At 39.3% G+C, this 10,504-nt stretch overlaps 1 long non-coding RNA gene across 1 annotated transcript; it reads left to right on the top strand.

Moving 5' to 3' along the window:
* Positions 1 to 4,850: 4,850 nt before the first annotated feature.
* LOC148676400 (uncharacterized) lies at positions 4,851 to 6,557 on the top strand. Its single transcript, XR_015940877.1, has 3 exons — positions 4,851 to 4,991; positions 5,799 to 5,836; positions 6,427 to 6,557. It is a non-coding gene; the product is annotated as an uncharacterized LOC148676400 (long non-coding RNA).
* Positions 6,558 to 10,504: the final 3,947 nt, after the last annotated feature.

Genomic DNA, 10,504 nt, shown 5'->3' with positions numbered 1-10,504 from the left:
AAAACAAGAATATAGCACATTGTAGTACGAAGAGAAAAATATATTCTCGATGTGTATGTGTGTTTTATGAATTTGTGTGCCGGCATGTATGTGTGTAACTGTGAGTTTTGGTTTACTAAATGACGGTGTGAGTGTGTTTAGCCAGCGGGACTGGCTAGAGACGTAACTAAAGAGACTTGACGAAAATCAACTTAAGGAGATTGGAAAATATAAGAGCGTCTGAAACGTATAAGTACAGTACAGGTGGACATAAAAGTAGTTAAACAGTTTTTGTATTTTTATACAATTAGTTGCAATAGTGGAAACAATTTGGTTTTATTCGAATGTCTCAAAAACAGACATGCTGAAACGCTGTAGGTTTAGAATGGAGACTGGGGAGAATAACGTCTTGTGAGAAGATCTGTTTACCTAACGATTAGATCCTGTAAATCCCTTGTAGCCTCCCTATGTCTGTCCCAGTCCAGTGGTTAAAAATGTACTGGTGTTGGTTTCTCTGTTAGAGTGTTGGAGTGTTGGTTTCTCTGTTAGGGGATACTGGAGCACTACTGTCATGCTTGTTTCACTCCTCTGTTCAACAGTGTGCTATAGATTAATGTATATGGGAAGACGGCAGGAGGCCACAGGAGTATTGGGACAGCAAGTTTTACTTGCCGAGTACCAGATTTTAATGGGTGGTTATATCCCAGATCTATTGGGTTGGAATATTATGCATTACAAAGAATGACTATCCAGAACAGGGTATTACGTGGCTTCAACTGACTGTGATCACTCAGTATGTTGATGGTATTCTGAGTGCTTCCCCTGACGGGGAAACCCACAAGTCTGAGTTGCTTCAGCTTTAGAGTGTCTAATAGAAAAAGTTATGATAAGGCCCTTTTGTGTCTAGCATTGTGAAATTTTAACAGGGCCTGGGTGCAATGTTTTTACAGGGTGAGCACAACTCTTAACAGATCTGCTTAAGGGGGGAGCACAGTACAAGGACAAGATTGCCTTGGTTCCCGCAGCAAAAGCCGCCTGTAATAATTTGAAACAAGCTCTGTTACAGGTGCTGAGACTGGGGTTTCCTCAGATGGATCAACCATTCCTTTGTATTATTGCAAGTTGCTGACAGAGGCCACCCAAGGAGCCCGCGAGCAGGTCCTGGAGGCGTGAGGACCACCACCTGAAGGAGGGCACAACCTCATCCCAGGTGAGTGGGTGTGGATCAGGAAATTTCCTTCACAGGTTCTCCAGCCCAGGTGGGACGGACCCTACCAGATCCTGTTGATAACCGAGTCTGCGGTTCGAGTGGAAGGAAAAGATCGCTGGATCCACGCGTCACACTGCCGACGAGCCTCATCCCCATTTACAGACTCAGAATGAAATCATTTCTGTTAATAACGATAATTGTTGTTGTAGGACTATGTTCCGCAGGGATTAATGATCATCTCTCCCACAAAGGAGAACATGGAATTAATTCCTTTTTAGGCCTCTCCTTTCTGACAGCTAAGAAAACCAACCAAAGTGCCTGCTGGGTGTGTGCCGCATTACCCAAATATGTACAGGGAGGACTTCCTATGGGGGCCATTCCTTGGCGTCTCGAGGAAGTCATAGGCATGATCATTTGGAGGGATAATTTAGGAGATTTTAATATGACAAACTATGGGGGTTGCCATAACACGACTTTAACCTGCACAACATTACAATATCTACAGGAGCGAGGCTTAGAGCCCACGAGTTTCACAGGCTCTTACGCTCCTAAATATAACAGAAGCCATACACCACCATACCTGACTCTAAATAAGGAACGTGAGGGAAACATATGTTTTCAGCACACTAATGGTCTGCACTTGGTTGGATGGAGTCGTTGCAACCTTACCATCGCTGCAAATATATCCACCTCTACCTTCCAAATTCCAGGATGGGATCGGCACACCCCACAATTCGGTATAAGCTTCTTATTTTCAGAGGCATGGGGAGCGCCAAACGGAACATATTTCATTTGTGGAAAACGAGCCTACCCATGGTTGCCAGCGCAGTGGTCTGGCTCATGTTATTTAGGATATGTGGTTCCTCATATCCGTGTTCAAACCCACAGCCCCTTCGGACCTAACCACAGACCACAAAGAAAATTGGCTGATTGGGAATATTATTTAGGTATAATATTTCCACAAGCCGGCATGAACTTTCTGAGTTGAGAGTTAATTCAAATGGCCTCGACTTTAGAAGAATTAACCAATTCTACCTCATCTAGTCTGAAGGCTGTTAATGATGAGATGGTAGCCCTCAGAACAGTGGCCATGCAGAACCGACTAGCTTTAGATTATGTACTGGCGGCCCAAGGAGGAACTTGTGCAGTAATTGGCACTGAATGCTGCACATATATTCCTGATAATTCTGAGCACATCTCAGATCTGGCCCAACACATTTACAATGAGGGACAGAAATATCAGGACTATTATACTGAAAATTGGGGAATTGGGTCTTGGGTAAAGTCTGTGTTTGGGGCCTGGGGTGGAACCTTTTTACAGTGTTTATTTGTAGGAATAGTATTGTTTATATGTATAATTGTAATCATCACGTGCACAAAAACATGTATCACATCTTGCTATAACCGTGGAACGTACAATGTCATGGCAATACATACCTGTTCGCCAAGAAAGGAAAGATCTGCCCTGACATTGTATGTATAAAAATAGGCTACACTGACGTATGCCATATTTTATAAGGGGGGAATGAAGAAAGATGTGAAGATGGGGGTTTGAATTTAATCCTTTCTGTAGGGGGTTTAGACTTCTAAGTCACAAGCTGGGGTTTATGGCAGGAAAGGGGGTTAACTGATAAGGATTGCAGATGCAAGCTAGGAACCCCCCTGGGTGTAATCTTAAACTGACCATTTGTCCAGAACATCGTAAACTGGCCAAATACCATGAACCCCCCTCTTTATCATCAGACCGAGTGACGTCAGAAACGGAGAAGAAGACACTATATAACCCAAAAGTTTGTAACAGTACGGGAAACAATACTTCGGTTTTGTTGTTTCTTGCGGGAAACAAGACTTCGGCTTTATTGTTCCTTGCATGCAATAAACTCATCTGTTTTACTTCATCTCGGGATCAAGAACCTTATTCGTTCTGTTACAACAGGCCCATTGGGGAAATATGTTTATAGCACACTCCAATGACAGACAAACACTGTATTTCAGTGCATACTGCCTGTAATTTGAGAATTATTTTTGTTATTAACTTTATCAGAAGACTTCTAATAAAACTAAATATACAGGACCATATTTTATGCTTATGATTTTTCCATTACTCTTATTGCTTATTGCGTATGATTTTTCCATTACTCTTATTGCTTGTGCAAAGAACTAACAACATAGCTAACCAAGACTTAATCTCTCTCAATCGATTTGACTATCCCCAAAGATCTTATTTCCATACAGGGGAACCTCTTGTTATTAAGGAACAAGTAATAGGTTTATTCCCTGCTGAAAAAAAGAAGAAAGAAAACACAACATTTTGGCCGTGGATCCTACCTCAGGTCCCTCTTGCTATTAGCCTTACATGTAACAGAAGTCAGTCTTATTGATCTAAAACCATATGGGTAAGTTTTGTCATAGTCTTGAAGAAGACCCCCCTTTTCTGTATTGGAAGAGTTGTGTCAAAGGTTTATTACAATACATTTCTTGTTTTTTTTAACTACAATTGGTACTTACTGAGCCCTATAGATTTAAGGCTGGAGTACTTTTAGTACCATAAATACTGCTTTGTCTATGCTAGTATTATTTAATACAGACCGATACTCTCCATATCTGAGACATATTAATTTCTTCTAGTGAGCATCTCATTTAATTTGTTTATGGTTTTTCTTCTAACTGAACTATGAATTATAGAATTCAATACCTGTATTGCAATGTGATGCCATATATAGTCCCTTCCTCCTATTAAATACACTGAGCTTAGTATTGTCATTACGTTCTTCTATCACCTTTAAAGGTTAAATAAGATGTTTACAATGTAAGTAGCCTATATTTATACATCTAATGAAGTGTTTTGGCATTCCACAGACAATACCATATCTAAAGCCAGTCTAAGACAGAGAAAAAATAATAATGTGTGTGTCTCAAGTAAAAAGTCCCATTTGCACACAAAAGCAAAAAGTCACCTCCCAAGGAACCACAGACATAGAAAAAATATGTACAGGAAGTAGTTTTTCAACTGTTCTCTTAAATCTAGTCATGTGAACTTTAACTTAACTGGAGGTCTTAGTTAAAAAGAAACTTCCAGAATTAAACATATCCCCTGTAGGGCTTGAGTTACATGCAAAAGGTGAAGTATTGGTGCATTTTATTACTAATTATTATTCTAACTAGCATTGATCATATGGTGGCTATGAAAGAAAGATAATTAAAAGGGAGTAATTTTACTAACCTGTTGCAAGTTGTACATTTTTCAAAACAATTTGAAGACAGAATATGCAAATAGAATAAGTATTGTGTTATGACATTTCACTGCTTTATATTGTGAAGATGAGGGAAAGAGACCCAGGCTACCAAAACAGAGAACTTACTAAAACACAATTGAACCAGGAAGAGACCAGTCTGCAAAGCTTATTTTACAATGTGCTGTAAGACCTGCCTCTCATAGTTCCATCAGGTAGAGGGTCCTCTCAGTGAGACAAAATAATACAGTAAGTTTTGTACAGCCTGAGTGAAGGAGTGTACAAACACACTTTTCTAAAATAAATTGGCTTAGAGCTCATGCCTAATTCATTATTCAAGATAGGAACAATATTTAAACTAGAAACTAGATGAGCAAACCTAATATCATTGACTGATGCAACTTGTTTTCTCATCTCTGAGGAGGAGGTGCAGCTGTCTTCTTAAAGGTTGCTGGCCAGATAAGCTTCATCCTGCCTGGTTGTCTCGTAGCAACATGTGAAGAGAAGAAAACAGGCACCACCCCTCACCCTAAGCAGGGCTGCATGAAATAATTAACGGAGATATTAACGTAAGAAGGTGGAACTTTTTTGCCTTTCTAACATTAGCACACTGTCAGGTCCCAGGTGGATTAATTTGATATGAGGTCTCACTGGTGATAAGTGCATTTCATATCAAAAGGGAAATTCACATTTCCGTACAATGTGAATCTGAAGACAATATTCCTGAAGACAAAAAAAGAGGGGGAAAATGCTGGCATCTTGTTCCTGTTAGCTGACACAAATCATATTTTACATCTCATAAAAATGTAAGTTGAAAAATTAAAAAAAACCAGCTCCATACCAAGTTTAAGAATATTTGCAATACATTTTAAAATCATCATTTTAAACTGATTTATTGTCCTGGTCTATTTGTTTTTTTTGTTAAATGTAAGAACATGATTTGAGTTGTTATGTCACTTAATATGTATTTTTAGTGATTCTATCGATGCCATTGAATTTTAGTCTTTCTTTGTGAATTTGTGTGTGCAAGTCTTTTATTTTTGCAAGTTACATTTTGTTTACTCATAACTCATGTTGTCTGTATATATATTAGCCAGGTTGTCATAGTATCCACCTCAAATTCATCTGTGAGATAATGCAAAGATAAGATCTTATGGTAGTTCTGCAAAAAAACCTCACAGTTTGTAAATGTCTAAAAACTCACATACTGTAGTGGGCACTATTTCTCCACAAGAACTTGCTTGGGGGTGTCGCCATGTATAGCTCTGAAGTTGGGTGTTCAATACAATACAATACAATACAGTTCAGTACAATACAATCTTAATCTGACAGTATTGTCCAAATGGCATTCTAATGATTGCATTTTTTAATTTCAGGCAATGGGAAATTATATACATAACACTTTCTTCAACAGGTATGAATTTCTGTTTTACACATCCTAATATAATAGTTAATAGAATTATTATATTTATATAACACATTATCATTATTATCATTATTATTATTATTATTATTATTATTATTATTATTATTATTATTATTATTATCCTTAAACTTATAATGTGGTTTTCTGTAGACTCAACTCAAAGCGCTTTACAGGTAATGGGAACTCCCCTTCACTACCACCAATGTGTGGCACTCAAAGTATTAAAGTAATCAAGTCAATTCATAGATGGGGATTATTAGCAGACCATGATTGGTAAAGGCCAAGAGGAAATTTGGCCAGGCCACTGGGGTCATCACCGGTACTTTTATTGAGAAAAACCCTGGGATTTTAAATGAACCACAGAGGGTTAGGACCATGGTTTTCCATCTCATCCGAAGGACAGCGTCTTTTTTATAGTATTGTGTCCCCATCACTACACTATGCATTAGAACTCATACAGGCCGCAGGGTCCCTACTGGTCCCACTAACACCTCTTCAGTCTTAGCATTCTTCTATTTATTATCCATTGACATATTCTCCTACTACATTAATTATCAGGTGTTGTTTGTGTCTTGCAGTTAGACTTGCATCAATGGCTCTCATGAGTTGTGCATCACTCAGAAATAGACTGGAAAAACGTAGTACCACTGCTGCACACTGCTGTATTGTTGTGCATTTGATAAATAAACTTTGATTTGATTTTAAAAAATGCCAAACATTGTGGGTTTATTGCTACTGTATTTGAATGAATCCATAGTCATTTTTGAAAAATATCTATTTAAAAAGGATACTTGACATTTGTATTAAATATTTAAACAGAGTCCACAACACAACAAGTACAGACGATGGAATGGCCGAACTACAACGGGCCAATGCAAAGGATATATCAAACACAAACACTACTTTACTTTCTTTGAAAAAAATGGAAGAGGATTGAAAACCTTGTGGGACTTTCAAAGGTTAGGGTGAGTGTCAAAATCAGATAAGATCATTTTATTGGCCATATACAATTTCTTGTTTTAATTTTTGAATTTGTCTTTTCACATACCCCAACTTGCTTTCCATGAGACACAAAGACAGGGAGAGCAGTTTGGGGTCAGGGTGCAGGGTCAGGCATTGTATACAAGCCCTTGGAGTAGTTGGTGTTAAGGGCCTTGATCAGGGTCCCAACGGAGTAGGATTCCTTTGCAGGTCAAGGGATACAAACCGGTAACCTTCTAGCCACAAGAGCAGATCCTTAGCCACAGAGCCACCGCACTGCCCCTAAGTCTAAACGATTTCAAAACGGCACCGATACAGCCATAAGCCAGTGCAGTGTTTGCCACTGATAGCAATCTGGATTCCCCAATTTATTTTTTAAATTAAAAGAAATTTTGTAACATCCGTCCAATTTTTGAATGGTCTGTTGTGTTTTCATGTCTTAGCTCACAGCTTCAAACTTTAACAGGAAACAATAGAAGAATGTTTGATTCTTTTGAAGCATACTTTTATTTAATTTTTCAATGGGATAACACTCATTCTTCAAATGGCACATAATAATATTATAAAATAGCTATAATAGCCATAATATAAATACAGTAATTGAACTATTTGCTTTGACCACACATTTATATTGTAATATTGTATTATATTGTTGTATTGTATACAACATTATTTTTGATTTTTTTTATCCTCTACAGCAAATATAGAAATGACAATGCCACTGAATACCATATAAAGAAAAATATTTGGTGAAAAATGCTTGTTTACAAACCAAAAGTGAAAATAATATAAAATTGTCACATTACAGTAGCATGGTAATTTTTAAACTTATTTCTGACTATATCAAATCAGAGTTATCAGCTTTTCCATGATAATGGAAAAGAAAATCAGCAACAAAACATAACATTGTTATTTACCCACATATTTCCATTCAAAGTGCAAAATAATGTATGCATCCTTTTGTAGTAGGCATTTTTAGCGTTAATTAGTGTAAGCTACACATGTCTATTTTCTGGCATGATTAAATAAAACTATTAGGCCTATTTTCTAAAATGTCGCTTAGCCTTGAAAATTTTGTTTGCAGGATCTTTAAGGAACAGCCACACAACCGTACACCTTAGAAACTCACTTTTTGTGAGCCTGCAAGCTCACAAAAACACAAGTAAGTGTAGACTCCTCCAACACCACTTTTGAGCCTCTCATCTTGCCACTAGTCTCAGGCAGCACAAATGGCCTTTAACTTATCTAGGTTAACTAGTTAAAATACAATTAAATGCGTAGTAAAATATAACCAAAGTGAAAGAATAAAACGGCTTAAAACAATAGTCCTTTGTCACCAAAAGAAAAATAAAATCAAGGAACTCTTTGCGTTCTGTGTAGTTCAGTATCTCAAGTCAGTTGCAATAGCCATGGTTTACTTTTTTTACTCTCCAGAGTGCACAGCTATCTGTTTTAATGAAGACTACAAGTACAAGGCGGAACTGCTAATGGCAAAATTCCCATCAGCGATGCCACACTCTTTAACCTAATGAGAGATTCCCAGGCTCCTCCCTCTCTGACCAGACAGGACCAGACTGGACCTTTGAAACACAATTATGTGTACCTTCTCTGGCTAACGTCTGAAAAAATCTGACTATCTCTATACTATACCTCCTTAGTAATTGAACACCTGTTGTCAAGGGTGTCAGAAGGGGCATGCCGTGGAATGACTAGGTGAGCAGTAGAGACCCTAAAAGGGGCAACACGGAGGTTAGCCCAGGCTCAGGGGCTCAGACAATGTCGCTGTAGTAACTGATGCCCTCAGGCCACGGCAACCTTGTAATAGGCGGGTCTCACGATTATCTGTACCCTCAATGCTGAGCAAGGAGCAGAGCAGACACAGGAAGCAAATAGGCTACACAACAAGACACACCGGAAAGACATGAATAATCACAGGGAACTCCGAACAGGCCAGAAATAGAGCACCCTCTAGGTGAACAGGGCGTGACACCTGTGTTCAATTCCATATGAGGCGCTTAAATTCACTTCTCACTTGCAGCGACACTTAGTGCTCAGTGTTAGTTCTTAGTGCTTGTAATGGTCCTCCTTCTCAGATGATGTTAATCACAGCAATTGGTGTCTCTACTGGGATGTTTTGCCGCAATTAAGTACAGTATATGCATTTCACTGTTTCTAATAACTAATATATTGTAGTATTTTCGGTTTCAGCCAGGACAGACACAGTGACTCAGACACTCATCGACTGAATTTTTCAGCACAGCCAGCACAGCACCCCCGCGCCCGTGTGCCGCGCCCGCGTGCCAGCAGAGAGAGAGAGACAGAGAGTGACAGAGAGAACAAGCGAGCGCCAGAGAGAAAGAGAGAAACACACTGGGGTCTATTCAGGTCTATTCAGTTTGGAATCCGGGCGATTTCTCCAATCTGTATTTCGTTTGGCAAGGGGTCAGCTGCACTGGTCAGCGGCTTTCCTAGTCTCCGCCCTGACCACTACTTCTCCCATCCCGCCCCTCGCTGCGTACCCCAGCCGAATGCGCTACATATTGCAACCCTCCCGGGGTTCACCAATAGAAACAGGGCTGAGGCACAGGTTGGCAAGACATTTATTAAAGACGCTGAGGGAGGTTACACACACACAGGGACAGGGGAGATACAGCCCTGCACCACACCTACAGTACACAGACACAAGAGGGAAGAGGGCGTCTCCAGCCCTTGTTCCCATATACAGGTGGCCACTCCTCAGCTGCCGTTCACAGCCTGCCTTGTCCAGCTGAAACACGCAATTTCATTTTTGATAATTTTCTATACATTATGGAGTGTTTCGTTTTTGTCCCTCCAGTAACATGTCAAAGAAAAATTTGCAAAATATATATTTTTTTCACAATTAACGCAGTTATCATACTCGCTAACGCTTCGTTCCTGGGGAGTTATCTGTGTGGTTTGTATTTTCTCCCAAAGTTCACCAAGGTTTCCTTCCGGTGCTCTGGTTTCTGAGGAGTCCTTCGATCGGGTTTGAGTTTCAAGTAAAAATTAACCATGGAGACGAAATAGCTTAAAACATTAGATACATTCAAAGATCCCTGATTTTCCTTTGACCATGTGAAGTTGATCATTAAGAAGTAGAAGGCACTTGGACATTGCTTAGATCAATGCACAATATGAGTTACAGAGTTCAGTGCTGACGTGGGAGAAAATGTCCAGGGGTACACAATAACCTAGTCACTCCACAAAGGAGACAGAAAAATTGAAATAACATCACAAAGTCTGCCCGCTTACGCTAGGAGCGAGTTTAGGAAATGTGCAGGGTCGCTATTTACAATTTAAAAGCCACGGTTAAATGAAAGCATAATTTTTACGTTAACCGCTTTCAGATGTAGTGATGAGGGGTACTTTAGGAGTTCCTGCAAGCTCACAGGAAAACGTTATTGCACTTTGTTTTACAATGGGCATGTTAATCATGAGAGGTACGACCAGGAGAGTGGAGAAAAAGAGAGACAAATTAACAAGAGGGTAAAGAACTCCATTTTATAGAGTTTGGTGGGCGGGGGGCATCTAAGGAGAAAGGAGAAGAGACACTGGAGCTGGCAATTCCGGTGGAATGGAATGCTTATTAATTTGCGGAATGAGGATAAATATAAATCATATATAAATATATTTTAAAAACATTTTCATGTATTC

Source organism: Lepisosteus platostomus, chromosome 2 (assembly GCF_059453375.1).
Source record: "Lepisosteus platostomus isolate fLepPlt1 chromosome 2, fLepPlt1.hap1, whole genome shotgun sequence".
NCBI classification, from domain to species: domain Eukaryota; kingdom Metazoa; phylum Chordata; class Actinopteri; order Semionotiformes; family Lepisosteidae; genus Lepisosteus; species Lepisosteus platostomus.
Note: the sequence above shows the minus strand (reverse complement) of the source record. Positions and strands in the feature narration are given on the sequence as shown.